Source organism: Mercurialis annua, linkage group LG7 (genome assembly GCF_937616625.2).
Source record: "Mercurialis annua linkage group LG7, ddMerAnnu1.2, whole genome shotgun sequence".
Lineage (NCBI taxonomy): Eukaryota > Viridiplantae > Streptophyta > Magnoliopsida > Malpighiales > Euphorbiaceae > Mercurialis > Mercurialis annua.
The window spans coordinates 37,108,731-37,130,328 of record NC_065576.1 but is presented as its reverse complement, the minus strand read 5'-3'; positions in this window follow the sequence as shown (position 1 = coordinate 37,130,328).

Genomic DNA, 21,598 nt, shown 5'->3' with positions numbered 1-21,598 from the left:
TATTTGTTAAAAGTAGGCCTAATTACTTAAAATACCTCCATCTTATAATATTTATTCGTTTATACCCTGATCTAGGAAAAAGTTTATTTGTATCTTTTTTTTGATTTTTCATTTTCGTCTCTACCTAAAGAGCTAATTTGACATCTTTTCATTTGAAAAATATTCAAAATGATCCTTTATATTTAGCTTATATTCTAATTAAACATTAATATTATTAATCATTTATAATGTTTTCATCTTTTAATTAATTTAATTATCAAAAAAATTTAAATTTTAGGATAAAGATGAAAACAAAAAAATCAAAAAAAAGGTACAACTAAACTTTTTCTTACGTGAGGGTATAAACGAAAAAATGTTATAAGGTGATGGTTTTTTTAACTAATTAGGCCTTAAAAGTATAAAGATTAGAAGAGAAATTGAGAGAAATGATAGTAAAGAAAGAAACATAGGATGCGTTTTGATTAGTATTGCTGTCTATAAAAAATGGGGCGTGCAATAGAGATGATGATGATGGCACTTTTTGGGTTGGTTCTTCCACCACTATTATTCCATATTTGCATACTTCAACTAGCTGATTGGGTACCCGGCCCGCCCAAGTCTGGCCTGCTTGCTTGGATTTTAATGCTTTTTTTCCGATCCAAATTCAAATATGTATGAATGATGTTTTTTTACATGCGGGATTGAGTTTTTTGCATTTTAGAGCTAACCTATATAAATTTAATATATAGTTTGAAACTTTATTTGGTTGGGGTAAATAAGTTAGAAAAATTTTATTTATCAAGAAATAGCATTTTTTTTAATTTATGCATTTTTCTTTCTGAGAAATAGGAGTTTGGCTTCTCTTCGAATAGAAAAGTGACTTTCTTAGTAAAAGTAGCTAAATAGAATTTCTTTAGTATTTTTATGATATTTTTTTAAATTATTCTTAATTAATAATTTATTGACTTTCCTAAGATTCAAATAAAAATATTTTTATTTCATTTTATAAGATATACCTATTTTAGTTATAATTATTATTTATAATAAAATTAAATATTTTTCATTTATTATTATTACCGATTTTTATATTATATAAAATCAAACTTAAAACTTTTGATTTTAATATTTAAAAACTCACTCAAATAGTATTTGAATCGTAAGATAAGAGCCAATAAACGATTATTAAATTATTTATATTTTATTTAAAAAAGACAACATTTATTTGTTTAACAATGTAAAGTTATATAAAAAGACATTTATGTATTTTAATTTAAAATATAACACATTATATTAAAATTAAGTTTGTATTTCCTAAAAGTAAAAACCGAAACAAGCAAACTTTCCAGGAAATATACGACCCAAGTTAACTTCCGAGAATTACTATAAAACGAACCCAGTGATACCTGAATTTCAATAGAAAATATTAGATCTAAACTTGATTCAGAAGGATCTTAAATTCATATTTAAAAAAACAATCCAATTTGGACCCTGTTTAAATCCGCTTAAACCCAGTTCTTATATAAATAAGTGTGATATTAAGTCATATAACAGATATTAATTTAATTTTTTATGTTTATCATAATTATGATACATATTAATTATAAAAATAATAAATTATTAATTAATAAATCAGTGCATCGTGTGATTAATCGCATTTAAAATATTAAATTTTCAAAAAATGAAAATGAAAATTAAACTATTTTCTATTTAAATTCTATTTTGCACTTTTTATTTACAGTATAACCATATAATCATTTTATGACTTGTTTTTTTTTTGACAAATAATCATAAAATTAATGGATGAATGAACAAAGTAAAATAAGTATCTTTATAGTTCAAATTATATCACTATATTTAGAGCCTTTAAGCATTAATTTTTATATAATTATTAATATTATATAGGCTTGATAGTTCAAAAGATTAGATTTTCCGACATTTTGTAAATTAATTCAAAGCTTTAAAACTTTTAAATTTATTGATGGAGTGTGCCTTTTTGACGGGTAACCTTTAAAAATAGAGGTTAGACTGTTAATCGGACATTGGTTGTCCAATGAGCACTTTCATGGTAAAATTAGTTTAGGCTTTACAAATAATTTAAGAGTTTGTAGAGTAATTGATAATCATGTCTCTTCACAATAATAGCCCGAGCCCCTTATATAACTGTGAGGTTAGACCTAACAGAGTCCAAATAAGATTAGGACCCTCATTTGTAGTAGATGTAGTTTGAGTAGGATTTTTCCACCATGTTCTCAATAGTTTGAGAGTTTTTTAGACGATACTGGCACCATATCTATATCTATATCTATATCTATAATCTATAACATATATAAAAGTGTATTAACGGGGGGAACACTTTCATATATCTATAACATATATAAAAGTGTATTAACGGGGGGAACACTTTCATATATGGACAAAAATATCCTCTTCATAACTTATAAATTTTAAGTATTAGAAATTTTTTCTAATCCTAATCAATTACTAACACTTGAGTGTTTATCCCATGCAACCGTTGCGCCACGTCATTTTTACATCAAGCCAATGAGCATTTGCGATAGGGAATCTTTTAATTATTACTTATTTTTTTTATCATTCAATTTTCCACATGACTAACGCACAATTGGTTTGTTGCACGAATGACATGGCGCAACGGTTGTGTGCAATAATTTTTCCTAACACTTTCATAGCTATAAAAATTCTCTACACATTCTATAATTGTTTCCTTCTCCTAATCCTAATCAACTATATAGAAATCTTTCATAATCCTAATCAACTATTTAGAAGTCTTTTATAATCCTAATAAAATATCTAATATTGTAATCTATAAGTAACATCGACTCTTTCTATATGTATTTGCATATCTATATAATTGATTTAATTTTAATTTTTTTAATTATGCATTTAAATAATATCAAATATCACTTACGATAAATATAAAAGAGAAAACCACATGCATCAATTTTAAATATAAAATATACAATATCGTAATTTATAAGTAACATCGAATCTTTCTATGTGTATTTGCTAATCTATATTATTGATTTAATTTTTAATTTTTTAATTCTACATTTAAAAAATCTCAATCACGATAAATATAAAAAGAGAAAACCACATGCAACAATTTCAAATATAAATCAAGATAAATATAAAATTAAAAAATCATGCTCAACAATCTCAAATATAAATTATAAATTTTAAAAATTTGTATATATGACTTATCATAAAAAAAAATCATATTTATTATTAAAACAATTATACAAATAATATATTATATATAAATAAAGAATATAATTTTGAATGAATAGTAACAACATACATAGCTTAAATTTAGGGGATTGTGAGAAATAGGTCTAAGAAAATCATATACAACTACTACATTTTATGTTTTTCCGTCTTTATATGGTCATATACATTAATTTATGTATATTATTAATTTACTTTTTTGTTTTTTTAATTATATATTTAAATAATATCAAATGTAAATGACAATAAATAAACCACATACAACAATCTTAAATACAAATCACGATAATATGTAATTAATAAATTATGTTCAATAATTTTAAATATAAATCATGATAAACAAAAAATTTATAAACCACGTGCAGCGCACGTGTGAAAAAAAACTAGTATAAATAAATGTCGAGTTGTATTCATACAAGAGTCATTGTGTGAATAAGATGAGATTTTATCTGAATTATATGTTTATACGGAATCCTAAGAGATTTGATTTTGATAGGAAAATTCTATAGGATTCGTCCTTAAGAAGCGAATCTATAGAAATTTGTTCTTCTGTTTGATCTACAGTTACTTTGTTGTACTTGTTAGGGTTTTGACTCATAAATCTGGTATTGAACTGATATATTTGGTTTTTATCATTTATCTCAATTATTTTTTTATATATTAAAATCCCAAATGCTACCTTAGAAGGGGGTGAATAAGGTATTTTAAAATTTAAAAGGTGATTAGTGTTTGGTTTAGAGTTTGAGAGGTAGAAGAAAGAACACAAGCAATTTAGAGTGGTTCGAATCACAAACCGGTTCTACTCCACTACTTGGTCAAAAATTGAGATTTGTAATAAATTCACTAATGGGTATTTTAAACTTAACACCTAATTATTACAACAAGTGTTTTTTTAGAGTTCAACACAAACTCATAAAGTGATTTTTCAAGGTTAATCACAAACCTCAAATCAATTTAATTGTGTTAATTTTCCAACTTTTAAACCTCAATTTTTAGTTAAAGTTACACACTAACTCTTTAATTAGTGAAATTTACTTTTCAAAACTACAAAATCTAACTCTTAATCCAAAAACAAAATGGTAAAATTTAAATTTTTATCTAAAAAAAACACGGGTTTGAAGCCTATAATAAATAAAAAAGGCAAATGAATATTAGGTGAAAGTTTATTAAAAGAATTAGATGAAATTGTAGAGAAATTATAAAATTGAGATAAATGCGTAAAACTTAAACTTTGTTAAGTAGGTTTACAAAAAAACAAAAAATATTTGAATATTAGCTAATAGGATTATTCATATTATATAAGTTTTTTTATGAATAAAAATATATTAAAAAGCCACAAAAAATAACAAAAGCTAAAACTCTAAATTTTCGCACAAAAAGTACTACACATAAGGTGCACACTAAAGAAAGGGTTTGTTTCCTCTCATTTTTTTAAAAAAATTCTTCTTCGCTTTAACTTTTTATGCAGGAAAAAATAATCACCCTTTCTCCGTTCATATTTTTAATTACGTAAATGTTTTTTTTATTTTATTGAGTAAAAGTACCCAAATTTTAGGGTGACCTTGTGTTGATATAGACTTTTTCAGTTTTCTTTTCGTTTGTATGTATTTTTTTAGATTTTACAAGGCTCTCTAATGCGTATTTGGGTTCCAATTCTAAGTTCTTGGAGATTCAATATTTATTTATTATTATAATTAATACATCTTTGGAATTTTATCGAAGATGATCATTAGAATCTATGAAGTTATAACGCATCGAGCAATTCATAAAAGGTCTAATCAAAAGTATTTAAAATCAAGTTTATTGCACCAATTAAACTTTATTCATCGTCGTGGGTCAAAACGGCATCTTTTGTGAGAACTCCTACTTGATTCTTTTCCTTTTCGATTAATATAGGGAAAAGGGTCATTCAAGCCCTTAAGGTTTGAGGTTTGGATCAAGTAAACCCTCAACGTCCGGAAAGGTTCACTCATGCCCCAACGTTTGTAAAAATGAACAATCAGACCCCTCGGTTTAACGCCGTTTCACTGCTTCTAAGACTCTGTTAGTGTGATCCTACGTAGCAGAGTTGAAAGGATCGTTTATGCCCCTAAAGTTTGGGTCTAGGATCAAATGAACCCTCAACATTTAAAAAGGTTCACTTATACCCCTAACGTTTGAAAAATGAGCAATTATGCCCCCAATTAACATTGTCTCATTGCTTCCTAGACTCCGTTAGCGTGATCCTACATGACTAATTTTTACCGGCAAATTTTTCTCTATGGTGACGGTCTCACTCAGCAACAATAGTCCGTCGTTGCAAAGTCATTTTATAACAAGACCGAACTCAACTGATAGACTGTCCTTCTCCAACAAAGGAATAAGGAATTCTCTTCATTAATCGGTATCTTATTTGATGAAATTAGACAGAAACGCAAAATAAAAAGGAATACAATCTCTACCCTTTTAGTTAATTTTTTTATATAATTGTTGGGTTTCTAATTTTTGAAGGAATGTAATTGTCGAATTGAAATACATGAAGAAGATGAATAAACTGATTTTTTTATTAATTACGTTTAATCATCTTCAATTATAGCGAACAATTATTACCGATTAATTGTTCGACGCCGGTCGCCTATGGTTGAATTAATGGAAAACACTAAAAAATAAGCCACATAGGATCACACTAATGGAGTTTGGGGGCATAAGTGAACCTTTTCAAACGTTAGGGGTATAAGTGAATCTTTTTCAAACGTTGAGGGATTATTTGATTTCGGACCCAAACCTTAGTGGCATAAATGATCCTTTTATCTCTGCCATATAGGATCACACTAACATAATCTTAGGAGCAGTGAAACGGTGTTAAACCGAGGGGTCTGATTGTTCATTTTTACAAACATTGGGGCATGGGTGAACCTTTCCGGACGTTGAAGGCTTATTTGATCCAAACCCCAAACCTTAGGGGCATGAATGACCATTTTCCCATTAATATATTGTTTATATTTTTTTAATAATATTAAATTAGAGTTTGATTTTGAAATATCATATATTTAACTTTTGTTATGATTTTCATAATTGTATGTCAACTTTATTTAATGAATTCTAACTTCAAGAAAAATACAGGCTATTTTTAATTTAGTACTTACTAATGAAAAAAATATCATAATAATTAATTAAAAAAGAATAATCACTTGTGAAATTTTGCAAAAGAAACCTATGTTATCACTCAAAAATAGAAACAAGAACAATCAAAACATGTAAATGATACATAAATAAAGAGAGGATCAATCTTTGACTTATGAATGATGTCAAGACTCAAATCACACAAATAAATCAAAAACACATTCATACAAATCTCTCTTTTTTCTTTTTGTTTTTCCTATTTTTTTCCTTCAATGCATGCTTATGTAGCTTGACCATGCATGCCAGACATGGCCTAAATACATTGACTTAGAACCAAGAAATATTTTTGTTCATATCTACATGAAAGTAATGGTGGTGGGAGTGGAAGATATCATATCAAATTATATCCTATAAATAAAATGTAATTATTTAGATGTGGAACCCATATTTTCAATGTTTTAACTTATTGTCATGACCCACTTGAGGGTGGTGGGCAATCATATAAAATTATTGCAAAGTTGTCTCATATTATCTCTTTTGCCTAAATGCCTCTCCTTTTCCATAGTGTTTTGAATGCCTTTTTATCTATTGCTTTTGCTTGCTTTCTCTTCAAGGGGAATATAGTATGGTAATAATTTCTTAGGGGAAAGGGAAAATGAATTGTAAGCATGAGTATTGAGTGGATACACTTCTATACTATGTTGTGTAATTTAATATAAATAATGAAAGAGAGAACTAAAAATAAATACTTAAAAGATATGGTTAATTATAAATGAAATTACAAATTTTAATATATTTATAATTGGCAGAAGATATAAAAAAATCCTCAACTTTTATTCAAAAGTATAGATTGGTCCTTTTTTTTGGCACAATTAATCCCTCAAATTTTTAAAATTGAACAATTAAATCCTTATTGTTTTAAAATCGAACAAATAAATCTTTTAAGTTTACTTTTGGGACACTTACCCCCTCAAATTTTCGGTAAATATTTTAAACATTAAAATTATTTTTAAACTCTTTTCCTATATGATTATGAGAGACATGCCAGATATTAACGAGTGTTTGTAATGATGTTGGATGAAAAGGGTTATTTGTTCTATTTGAAAACAAAGAGAGCTTAATTATATCCAAAAAAATAAAAGAGATTTGTACATTTATGAAAACTATGAGGGTTTTTTATACCTTTTGCCTTTATAATTATATAGTATTTTTAGTTTTAGAAATTTCACATATTATTTTTCCATTTTAGCAATTCAAAATACAAATTGAATTTTTAATGTGGACACTGAAAATAAAAACTTAGAAACTTATACAATGAAGTAATGCTTCCGTATTTTAAAGATCACTTGATAGATAATTAAAATGGTCAACAAATTAAAATATATATATAGTACCTGATTTTGAGGCTTTCTAATGGAGAAAATTTCTGCTATTGGTTAAGCCTTTAACTTCCAGCATGCCAGCTTCAGATATGGACACTCAATTCCTCTTTTTAAGATAATTTGTGAATTAATAGATATTGGTAGTTGAATAATTGTGTTTGTTTTTTCATTTTAAAATAATGCATGAAGTTAAATTTCAATTTTTAAATTAATTTGACTTGATTATATACTTTTTTTCTTCCGAAGTGCACGATCTTATATTTTAATTTTGGTGACCATAAATATCTCTAGAAGTTCTTTGGTCACATATGATTAACTTTTGAAGAGTATAACCTAACAATTAGAGGTAGACTATTTGGTTCGGGTCAACTAAATTAAAATTTTTCTTTCTGTAAAATTGGATTGAACTAAATTTATAGGGATTTACAAACTGGACCAGTTTGTTTAGTTATGTTTTTTTTTTCAGTTTGGTTTGTTCTTAGTTTGGTTATTAAAATTTATTTTAAACTTTTTTCACATTTAAAATCTAATCAAATAAAGTAAGGACTAATGATGTCAAAAAACCAAACTTCTTTAACTTTTAAAAAATCTATCAAAACCTTTAAAAGTTATGATCAATCCAAATTCAATCAATATGCTGGAAATCGATCCAATTTTTATAATTAATTTAACCTTTTTCTAAAATTAATTTATCCGAACTATGTGGAGTTCCGACTGACAACTATTTTTTTTCATTTTTTTAAGTTACACATTTAATTGCCATGTAAATACAATGAAATCGACTTTGAAATATTGAATTTATTTTTAGCATATTGGTCAAACTGAAATAGATTAATAATTTTAAAAAAGTTTAAATCTTTGGCACTATTAGACCCAAAAAAAGAAAACCTTGTATGGAATCAAACCAACTGATTTGAGTTTATCAATACAATTCGATTATTCAATTCGGTTTAAAAGAGTTTCGAATCAGTGATGTAATTCTTTATCACGGTTTGCTACTCCAAAAACTGAAAAATATGGGATCTTAAAATGTGATGTACATAAAATGTAAACCCATAATTTGTTATGTACATAAAAAATGCCAAAGTGAAAACAAGGGGAAAATGCCATCTATAGCAGAAATGCCCATAAACAATTATCGCCATCCAATTTTAGTTATAACGCCTTGATAAATTAGTAGATTTATTTGTTGATAACATAAATTAGTAGATATTTAAAGGGATTATTATACTTTTGGTGTTTCAACTTTTTACGAAATGACAATATGGTGTTTGAACTTAATTTTGTCACAATACGGTGTTGCAACTTGTTGAATAATTACAATATGGTGTTTTTGCCAGTTTCGGACTTTAACCAGTTTTCAAACTTTTTTGTTATTTCAGTTTTAGTCCTTAAACTTTTATTTTTTCAAAACAGTCCAGAATTTTTTTAAAAATCTACTAGGCTCTGATACCATCAATTGTGAGCCTACTCCTACAATGGCGGAACTAAAGAGTTACTCAAAGATCTTTAATTTTTTGTCTATTATTTCTAGACTCCTTTAGCTTCTCATACTCATGAAAGTATCGAGAGCTAGCAACAAAACCTAATGGTTCTCTGTTCTTAAGAAAATAATTCTCAAATTCACTCTGTTTAAGAGTCAACTCTTCTAAATGCTTAGAAAAACTTTCTACAGATTTGTTTAAAGTTTCTAAAGTCACACTTAGAGAATTAAGACGATCGATAATAGAATTTAACAATCCTATTACTGGTTCCTTACCTACTCCGTGATCTAAATGGAAACAATCAGGATAAGGGCAATTACCATTCATCAAGCTTTAAGTAAAAAACTTCAGATAAATAAAACAATTTATTCATCTAAAAATATATACCTTCAATGAACAGGGTCCACTAAGCTTCCGCAATTGCGTCCACTTCCTCTACGCTCGTCACCAGCAGCTAGAAGGATCTTCTGTGTTATGAATGCCCGCTTCTCTTCAATTGATTATGGGACTTATGAAACACTCCTTCACTAAAACAGACCGTTGTAAAATGAAACAAGGTATATAGTAGCAAAAATTCTCAGACAATTATATGAAAGCACTCTAATTTATTTCTGCTCCCTTTGTTCATAGAACTTAAGGGTATTTATAGGGAATACAAAGACTAGCTGGTGCCTCTAGTACTGTTTTCCAGCTCAAAAGACTCAATAATTGAAAACAATAATTTTAGACAGCTGGTGTCTCTGGTCCCATTTTCCAGCTGTGGTACAATAACTCTCAATAATACAATATAAAAGATAAGATTCCTACTACAACACTAAAGACATGGCACACATATTAAGACACATGGGTCATATTATAGGTAGTGCTTTGTAGGATAGTGGTTGCCTCTATTATACATATTGAGGGTGACATCATGGATGACGTTTTTGTCATGCCACTTGTGAGTGAGTGACAGGCAGGTCCCAATTCATTTCGTCTAGTTCCTGCCTTGCCTTCTCAAAGAGCTGTTCTTTATACTCAGCTACTTTCTTCCAAATCTCAAAGGTTTCTGATTTGAAATTTAAGCTAGCATCCTTGTTAACTAGCTTCAAGAGTAATGTTTTTGCCTCTTCCCGTCCAGAGATAAATCTTGCATTATCGATAACTCCAAGATCTTTGGACCAGATGGTTATGAACATTCTTCCATCTCCGAGAATGATGTAGTTAGAATTGTTAACTATATTCTCCAAGACAGACTTGAGGAACTCAATATGAAGAGCTTTGTTTGCGAGCTTTGATTCTTCATACATTTTCCACCTTAACTTTTGATTTTGACTATTAACTTTCTGGGGTTCCACAAGTTCTCTATTGGTGATAGGGCGAAGATCCCAAATTTGATAAGGATATCGGACCTTACCATCCTCTTCATATTCCATCATTGTACTTACAATTTGAAATGTAACAAACCTAGATGTTTGTTTAACATAACTTAAAGCTGTTTGCACAATTCCTGGAAATACTGACCGGGGAGTTTCTAAATCCACTTCTAAAATTGAAGTTAGACCTGCTTCTGTGAATTTTAGACTTTCCACCGCCATGTCTGCTTCAATTTGCAAACCAGGCCATCCATGTGACTGCCAATGAATGTAAGGTTGTAACATAGAACATTCTTTGAGAGAACGATCTATCGAATCAACTATTTTCTTTTTGATAGTGTATCTTACATCTGGGGGTAAATATTGATTCATTCTTTCAAGAAGTTGTTTCCTCTCAGAGATATGTTCAAGGAAATCTTCTTCTTGCGCTGAACGGAAACCAAGTTGTTTTTCCAATTTTAAAATGTATTGAACAACTTCATCTGCAAAGTGTGATATTTGCTGAAAATCTTTATTTTGGATTCCTCCTTTTAGACCTGCACACAAATTAGATCCGTCTTTTGAGAGACCAAGACTTTCGTCTTCATGATAATTCCAGGTTTGTTCAACCTCAGGATTTTCTAGTGATGCAAGAAATCCTTCAAGATCAATATCTTCAGATTCAATTTTTGAATTTGTTTCTTCCTGAGAATGTGATGGTTTTTCCACGGAATATTTGACTTTAAAGTCATATTTTCCAGAGGGTTCGCCCAACGTATCCCACTCAGGACCATCATCGAGAAGATCATCATTATCTGAGTATTCTTCTCCAGAATTAAAAACAAATTCTTCCTTATTTTGATTTGGAACCTTTGTAGGTTCATTTGCACTTTTACTAGCCTCGTGACCTAAAATGTCACCTTGCAGTATTTCAGCGTTATATTTTTGAGAAGATTCCTCTTTTTCTAATGACTCTGTTGACAACGAAAAACCACAAAATTCTCTTTTCAAGGCGTCTACCACTATAGCTAGTACTCCATCTGCAAACACTTCTTTATCAATTTCTTCTTTTATTGGAGTATGAGCTATTAATGATTCCCAGTATTTTTGAGCATTACCAACCATGGTGGCTTTGCACAATTCGTAGGCGCCTCCAGGAGTGTAACCACCTGATTTGACTGTAAATCTAATCATAGTAATCCACTCATCTATTTTTTCGGACGCATGTTTTTCACAATCTAAGTTGAGAAATGCCGCCGGGCTAATCACCGGTCTCAAAGGGTTATCCCTAGGTACAAATTCTTCTTTTGTCCTATGTGGATAATTAGGTTTGTACATTGTTCTCTTTGTAGAGACTAACTCATTAAAGGTTCTGTCATCTATATGTAGAGGAGCTTCTTCTACCAAACCTAAGGATTTTCTAAGGTCTTGTGCCAGATTATTATTATTCATGTTGGCTGCTTTAGTTGCTGGATCTGCAATAAAAGGAACAATTTTTTCTTTTCTTAATTGAAGAATTTCTTTTTCAGTTATTGGTCCTTTTGTCTTTTTTAAACCCTTTTCCCTTTCAATTGCATCTAACCTTTCATTTACCTGTTTTCCTACTTCATTTGCTAAAGTAGATCTTTCTTCTGGTGAATCACCTAAAATTCCTTTTGCATGAAAATGTTCAAGGAGTTGGTGCACTTCACTTTGCACGTTGTGTAGCGAAGTCAATCCTGATGGATTACTAGAGTCTGAACTCTCGGCTGGATTACCCATTAAACTAGCTTAATTAAGCCTAATTTAATTAATTATTATTCAAATAGTGTTAATTACACTATTTCAGAAGTTTATTTTTCTTCTTAGTTGAAAATATGGACTAAATTGAAAATATTTTTTCTTTTTGTACTTATCAGTACTGCTGCTTGAAAACTATAGGAACCAAACCTGCCTTTTTTTGATAGTTAAAATTCTGATTGGTAACCTGTAACCTGATGGTGACCTGCTAAAAACACCAATTCGTAACTTTTAAACAAGTTCACACACTAACTTGTAATAAAATTTTGTTTAAACACTATTTTGTTATTTTTGAAAAAGTTCACACACCAAAATTATATTAAACCCATATTTAAATGGTGCGAGTGTAAATAACCGCTCGTAATTTACTTAAAATCGATTAAAAAAATAAATCAATTGTACAAAAATCAAGTCAAGTTTTGAATATAATTTGGAGCCTGACTTATGAGGGATGGAGGGGGGGCAAACATTCCAAAATTAGTATAAAAATTTAAATTATGTTATGACTTGCCCTATCCAATTTCTTCAAATAAGTTACCTCACATGTAATTGCAATTTGTCCCTTCCTTATGTAGAATTTGTAGTTCCATCACCAGTTGAAGTATCTCATAAAATGGTTCGTGAGACTTATGAGACTAAACGATAGTTTCAACACATATATGAAATAAAAATTCGTTCTCTTACCATGTTAACTTTTCTTACTTACTGTGTATATTATCTTTGTCTAATTCCACATTTTATTATGGAAAAGATTTTAAATACATGACATACGATAATTTTATATTTACTACTATTCTTTATTGAAATTGAACTTAATCGAATCAACTCCAACTAGAGTCTGAGCAGTTAAATTCATTTAAATTCGAGCTCAAAAATTATATAACGCATTGGAACTTGACATAATTTAAATTTATTTCGGCTCGTTTACCTCTAATTAATCAATTTAGGTTCAATTAGTTAGTGGATATGCTTGCAGAGACATCCTGCCCTCTTTGGGACCCAAATTGGTTCACAAGGATTTTCAATAATTAACATTGCCCTTAAATATATGGTGTATCATAATAGTCGGTCATTTATGACATTTCATTAATAAATCAATTTGTGTTTTGTAGAAGAACAAGCTATTTTTGTTACTAGACTGCAAATTTGACTAATTGATCAGTAGAACAAGTTCGAATTTTTCAGAAGAATAATATTAATCAAATGGCCCGGATTCAAGAACAACAATATGTAGGGCTGTTTTCAAGGCCAATTGTTTTACATCTTCAGCCAAATGAAAATGAAACCATTGATATTGCCATATTGGTTGTTAAGTAGTTATTTTCTATAGTTTCTTGTCAAATTCCAATCAAAATCTCATTCCGGGTACATTCTGTTTTTTAACTCTTTTTTGTGTGGCTAACAGAAATCATAGAAATCATTTTTAACCAGGTTAAAACAACTCCCAGGTTGAATTAATCAAGGGAAAAGGGTCAAATGAGCCCTTCATATTTGGCCTTATGAGCAGACTGGCCCTCTATGTTTGGAAAGGTGCTAAAACACACTTAACGTTTAAAAACAGCTCAAATAAACTTCTCCTTCTAGCACCATTTTAAAACCCGTCAATTATTGCTTACGTGTAGGACTGGCAATTCGTGTCACTGTGTCATAAACGTGTCGTATACCCATTTAAAAATGAGATAATTCTTAAAAAAAATCACGAACTTTACACGAAGTTTCATTTTAATCATGACCTTTAAAAGTTGCCATTTAAAGGCACGAACTTTCATATTGTTTCAAATTCATCATTTCAGTGTATTTTTATTAACTAAATTCTTCACTAAACCATTAATGAAAGACCCAAGATATTAATCAACATTAAATCTTATTATCTTTCAATTAGAGTATCTAGGATTAGGAATTTTTAGTCAGATAAAATACACCGAATTTTACTTTGGTGATAGATTTGAAATAAAATGAAAGTTCGTGCCTTTAAATGACAACTTTTAAAGGTCATGATTAAAATGAAATTTCTTGTAAAGTTCATGATTTTTTTAGGAACTAACCCTTTAAAAATAGATAAAAAAATTCAGTTCGAATCCGCCCCGCTTAACTAAACGTGTTAAAGTGTCAAGCCCGAATCCGACCCGTTTATTAAACGGGTTAACACGTGCCGAACTGTTTAGCCCGTTTATCAAAACAGGTTATAATAGATCACATGTTTATCCTGCTTAATACGTTTATTAATGACCTATTTAACCTATTTAACATGTTTTTTAATTAAATAAGTATAATTAAACAACAAAATTTCAAAATAATCATAAATCTTAATTAATACAACAAACAACAATTAATAAATTATAGACATTATATGAGTATATTTGTTCACATGGGAATTTAATTAATTATTATACTTAATAAATAGATTTAAACGTGTCTTAACGTGTCTTATACGGATTAGGGGGGTTTAACCCGTTTAACCCGCTATTTAACCATATCATAAACGGGTTGACCCGTTTATGACCCAAACCCATATAAACTCAACCAGAACCCGCTTAACTTCGTGTCGTGTCGTTTTAACAGGTCATGTAGAAAATTGCAAGCCCTACTTAGGTGGAATCTGATGTGGCTTAATGAACTTGAGGTGGTTCAAATACGCCCTTAAAGTTTGGCATATTGTTCAAGTATGCCCTTAATGTATAAAAATGTTCAAATATGCCCTTTATGTATAAAAAAAGTTCGAATATTGCGCTTTATGTATAAAAAAGTTAAAATATGCCCATTCATGTATAAAAAGATTCAAATTGAATTTGAGCATCAAAATACTCCGCTTTATAAGCCCGCGAGCCTAGTCGAGCTTTAATAAATATTTTTTATTCTTTATTATTATATATATAAACATAATAACACCTTTATGTTTTTCATAAAATTTAATTTTTAAATATTTATGCAGATAATCAAGTCGAATCGAGTTCGAACTTAAATTACTATATCGAGTTCGAACTCGATCTTCTAAAATGATATTCTGTCGAATTAAGTTTCAAATTTTAAACTTTAAAATTGAGTCGATCTCGAAAGTGATTGTATTTTTCTTTAGAATCTACTATATTACATTGTTTATATCAAGTTATAATAATATCCTTTAATACGAGACAAAATTTTCAAAGCTTTAATAGGCCATCTCATTCGGTTAATTTGGATAGATAATTGAAACTCGAAATTGACAGAAATACAAAAAAAAGTAAAAAAAATTTGGCTTATTCGGTTTATTTGGATAATTTAATCTCTAACCAAATCAAAAATTAAAAAATCTACATTATTTTTTATCAAAACTAAACCAACTAATTAGAAATTTATAATCAAACCGACCGAAAGTCATCAGTTGGGTTGGTTAGTTTGGTCGATAATTTTGTTCATCTTTACTGGTGATATTTGAACATATTCATACATAAAGAGCGTATTTGAACCAATTCATAAGGCGTCTTTGAACTTTTCTTATATATATAAGACATATTTGAACCTTTTCATACATGAAGGTAATATTTGAACCGCATGTCAAAAGTTAAGGGCATATTTGGACCACCTCGTGTTCAAAATGCCACGTCAGGTTCCAGTTAGGCAAGAATTGACGGATTTCCAAACGATGTTTGAAAGAGGGGTTTATTTGAGCTTTTTAAAAATATTAAGTATATTTTAGCATCTTTCTGAATATAGAGGGCCAATTTGATTCTCAGATTAAACATGGATGCATATTTGATTCTTTTCCCATTAATCAACCCTACAAATTTTGAGTTACAATTAAGAATTAAAAAAATATAGAGGTTCAATCTAGTTTTTCTTGCAAAAAGTGAGGGTCCAATTTAAACATCATTGCTTTTCAGATATAGTTTTGATAATAAAAGATATTTTCACTAGTCTTTTGGAGAATTTGAATTGATCATTAGTAAGGGTAGTTCGATAATTTTGATCAGTTAAAAATAATACTCTTTAATTTTAGATCAACTAAGGACACTATTTTTTATTTTTGGATCAATTAAGGATAAAACTAGGTCATTCTAGTCTCTAAACTTATTAATTTTTTACAAGTTTATCCGTAATTGATATAAAAATAAAAAACATTATAATTGATTAAAATAGTTGAAAGTGAATCTTTTGACCCTAAATCATAAATTCAGGAACTAAATTAACTTTTTACTCGTTCAATAACGTAAGAGCCTTCCACTTTAACACGGACAATTAGGGGTGAGCAAAAACCGGGTCGAACCGAAAAACCGAGTCGAACCGAACCGAAAACACCAAACCGAATAGAAAAGTGGTTAATATGGAGTGATTTGGTTTAATATTTATAAAAATCACGGTTTTCGGTTGTGGTTTGGTTTTAGGGTTCGGTCACCGAACCGAACCGAAAAAACCGAAATAAATCTAAGGGTTATTTTGTCATTTTTATAAGCAACTATATATACTCTTTTATGTGCCAAAACCCTAACATTCAACTTGACATCACCGCCGCACACCTCAACCTCACCCAAACTTACATTTTCTCCTCCTTTTACTCTAATTTTCTTTCCTCCTCCATCTTTCTTTATCTCCACCTCACTCTACTCTCCCGTGGCTTTTGTATATTTGAGATATTAGAAGAGAGTGAAGTCCAAGCAATAATCAGACGCTGACGATGACGATGAGTGGAGATCGGAGCAGAGTGGAAACCGTTCATGTGCCGCCGGAAGTGATTAGTTGCTAATTTATGCTCAGATTTTTTGAGTTTTTTTGTCGAAATTCTTATTTCTTCTTGAGTATTAGACATATTTTAGTTTATGCCTTTTGAATTTGTAATAGAGAATTTAATTTGAATTATTATTAATTTTGTGTTTTTTATTTCAGATTTGGATTTTTAATTCTGCTTTGAATTTTTGTGTGAAATTTTATGCTTTGAAAATTTCGGTTAAACGACTCGGTTCGGTCGGTTAAAACCGAAATTTCGGTGTACCGAACCGAAAAAACCGTTTACCGAAGTAGGTGGTTTGGTTTTCATTTATTAGGGGTGGTTTGGTTCGGTTTTGACAAATCGCACTCCGAACCGAACCGAACCGAACCGTGCACACCCCTACGGACAATAACAATTAACTTTAAAATATTACGCAGTCCATTATGAAAATTAAAATTTGAACAACTGACCTAATTCTTTTTTCTCAGCCTATATTTTATTCTTGATTGTTTTTATTAGGCGAAATGCGATAATTCATATTTAATGCAAAGTATAATAAAATGCACTCAAAATCAAAGATATAGTCAAGATACAATGAAAGATGTAGTTCATGCCAAAATTTGCCAAGAACCCCACTCACCACAAGCAAATTTTTTTTTTCAAGTGTTTGAAGAGTGAGTGAATATGTCAATAAGGGACATGAGTAACAACGAACTTTTTTTTTTCATTTTCTTTTTGTTAAGATTTGCTACATTACTCATTTTTTCCCAATCTTTGGACCCTTCACTTTAACAAAAAAAAAAAGCAACTTTAATGGCTAAGGGGACAAAAAGTCGGTTTAAAAAGGAAGAAAGAAGTAAAACGTCCAATATAAACAACTCTTTTGTTCCCGCCGCTTCTTTTGAGTTTTATCATCAAAATAAAAGTTAAACAAACCGGTAATAAGTATGATAGGGACATAAATATTTCACTTGAGTATAAATTCAATATATATATATATATATATATATAGAGAGAGAGAGAGAGATACGGGTGGGGCAGCCGAGTATTTATTTCACGCAACTAATTAAAGTGAATTTAGAAAGAGTATACGGTGGATAATTAGCAATCTTACAGTATTAAGTTTTTTTAAAAAAGTTAATATAAATAAAATAGTACAGTTTTTACAACCTTCAAATTTATAGTATGCTTATCTTAAAATTTATATTTTGACTATTTTTCTCATCTTATAAACTTCCAATATATGTTTTATTATGTTAAAACAGTCGCTGGAATTTGTAACGAGGCTGAGTCGCGGACTAGATCGCTCTCTTTTAGACGTTTCGCGGCACAGCTCCGAGGTGCAAAGCTAACTGACAACCGCGGCGCCCTTAGGATAAAACAGCCGGAAAATACTATTACCGCTGTACTGCGATAATAGCTCTATAAACATTTTCGTATTGCTCTATAATATTCTATATTTTTAAAAATGAAAATACTTGCACTATTTATAGGAAAAATAATATAGCTGTTATACATCAATTAAATATAAAAACGTGCAAGACTTTAATTCAAAAAACGTTTTATGATAAATCAGGTCCAAAACGTTTTAGAAGTTCAAGGGATGTGAATAATTTCAAAGGACAAAAAATTGTTACAGAATTAAAATGAAACTGTTTAACAAAAAATAAAGTGCTCAAACCGAACCACCCACCCAACCCAGGCCAGGCCGAGCCGACCGACCGGACAAACGGCGCGCGCGTGTGGTAAATCGGGAAGGATTTAACTCCTAACCCGTTCACAAAATTGGATATCCCTTGGGGCCCAAACCCAAAGGAGGAACTCCACTATTATAAACTCAAATAAATGAGTTTATCTAAGTAATGTGGGAAACCACTTGCTTTCTATATTCCTCATTTCTTTAGCACTTTTCATTTTAAATTTCAATAAATTCCAACAATCCCCCACTTTGAATTTTAAAATATATTTCGAGCAATTTCTGTATCAATAAGATCATGCATAAACAAAGGTATCTTTCGATTTGAACCTTTGCGTAGTGAGTTAGATTCTGATTCAACGAGAGTGACTCGTAGTCTTGAACTCTATCTCGGACATCAAACCACACACAACCTTTTCAGAGTGTTTTTCTTATGTCCGTGCAATTATGGCCATGCACGTCTATCCCAGTTTAGTGAACGCTTTAGAAATTTTGCCTCAAATTTCATAGGAAGCGACCCCACTTCCACATTCACAAAGGTGAAGCTATCAAGAGTACTCCTCTAGCTAGGTACTCCACTCTATATGGAGTATAGACTTCATTAAGAGTTTATATTAACTCATCCTCAACTCACTTCAGGAATCATGCATCAAAGTTGCATGTTCTGGCTCATATTATTCATAACTTGTTATTACCCATTGAACCTATTTCTTGGGATCTCCAGTCATTTAGGTCGGGTTCCCATTATGAATAATTCATTCTATAGGCAATAGTCCCATTCCTTTAGAAGTTTTATGGACTTTCTCTCTAGCCAATCCTTTCGTCAAAGGACCAGCTAAGTTATCATCAGTGCGTACATGATCCACTCTTACAACCCCTGTTGAGATGTATTCTCTAATAGTGCTGTGCTTACGACGTATTTGTCGTTTCTTACCGTTATAGTAACAGTTCTCAATTTTTGCAATAGCCGCGGTACTATCGCAATGGATCAACACAGCTGGTATCGGTCTTTCCCATAAGGAAATCTCAGCTAGCAGGCTTCTTAGCCATCCTGCTTCTTCACTAGCAGCAGCTAGTGCTATCATCTCTAACTTCATCGTAGATTGAGTCAGAATCGTCTGTTTCTTTGATTTCCAAGAAACAGCTCCACCAGCTATACTAAAAATATAGCCGCTCGTGGCTTTGGAATCATCTTACAATGTATTCCAATCTGCATCACTGTACCCTTCAAGTACAGCAGGATGCTTCAGATAATATAATCGAAGATTCATTGTTCTTTTAAGGTATCTCATAACCCTTTCAATAGCATGCCAATGCTCAACACTAGGTCTACTAGTAAACCTGCATAGTAATCCAACGACATATGCAATGTCGGGTCTAGTACAATCAGTGGCATACCGAAGGCTGCCAATGATGCTCGCATATTCAGACTGTCGTACACTATAACCAGTGTTCTTAAAGAGTTTTACACTTGGATCATAAGGTGTACATGCAGGTTTACAGTCGAAGTAGTTATATTTCTTTAGAATCTTCTCAACATAGTGAGATTGATCTAAAGAAATTCCTTTTTCAGATCTAGTTATTTTTATGCCAAGAATGACATTCGCTTCACCCAGATCTTTCATATCAAAGTTGGTACTCAACATTGATTTCACAGCATTCACAACATGAATATTTGATCCAAAAATCAACAAGTCATCTATATAAAGACATATGAAAGTACAAAGTTCCTTTTCAGTTTTGTAGTAAATACATTTGTCACTTTCATTCACTTTAAAACCATTTGAGATGACAAGATCATCAAATTTCTCATGCCATTGCTTAGGTGCTTGTTTTAGACCATACAAAGATTTGTCTAACTTGCACACCTTTTGTTCCTGACCATGTATCACAAAACCCTCTGGTTGGTCCATGTAAATTTCTTCCTCTAATTCACCGTTTAAAAAAGCAGTCTTAACATCCATTTGGTGTACAACCAAATCATATAGAGCAGCGATCGAAATCAGCACTCTAATGGAAGTTATTCTAGTAACGGGTGAATAAGTATCAAAGAAATCAACGTTTTCACGTTGTTTATAGCCTTTGGCAACAAGACGAGCTTCATACTTATCTACGGTGCCATCAGGTTTCAACTTCTTTTTCAATATCCATTTACAACAAATGGTTTTGCAACCGGGAGGAAGATCAGTCAGATGCCACGTCTTATTGGACTCTAGTGAATCCATCTCATCATTTATGGCTTCTTGCCACAAATCAGAATCTAAAGAAGTTAGAGCTTCCTGGAGGTTCGTAGGATCCTCCTCTAAAGAATAGACATGGAAATCAGTTCCAAAGTCTTTCGAAATTCTAGCTCTTTTACTTCTTCTGATTTCTGGTCTGTATCATCAGTAATCTCATTATTCCTGACCATAGGAACATTACTAGATGACTCACCCCCACTATTTCCTAATTTAAAAAGAAATTTCTGTTCATAAAAATCAGCATCTACTGATTCAATAATCACTCGTGCAGTCAAGTCATAAAATTTATAGGCTTTGCTATTAACTGCATACCCAATGAATTCATAGGCTCTACTTGCCAATTTTATTCGTTTCGGATGAGGAATCCGAACAAAGGCCAAACAACCCCAATTTCTCAAATAAGACAAATTTGGTTGTCTTTTCTTTATTATCTCGTAAGGTGAAATCTTACTGTTTGATTTCGGAACTCGGTTGAGCACATAACAGACAGTTAACAGAATCTCACCCCACCAATAAGAAGCGGCTCCAGAATTTAATAAAATAGACACTACTGCTTCTGTGAGTGTTCTATTTTTTCTTTCGGCTTTACCGTTCATTTCATGAGAATAAGGAGCTGTTCTTTCATGTACAATACCATGCGAGTTATAGAATTCTATAAACAAGCTTGATTCGTAT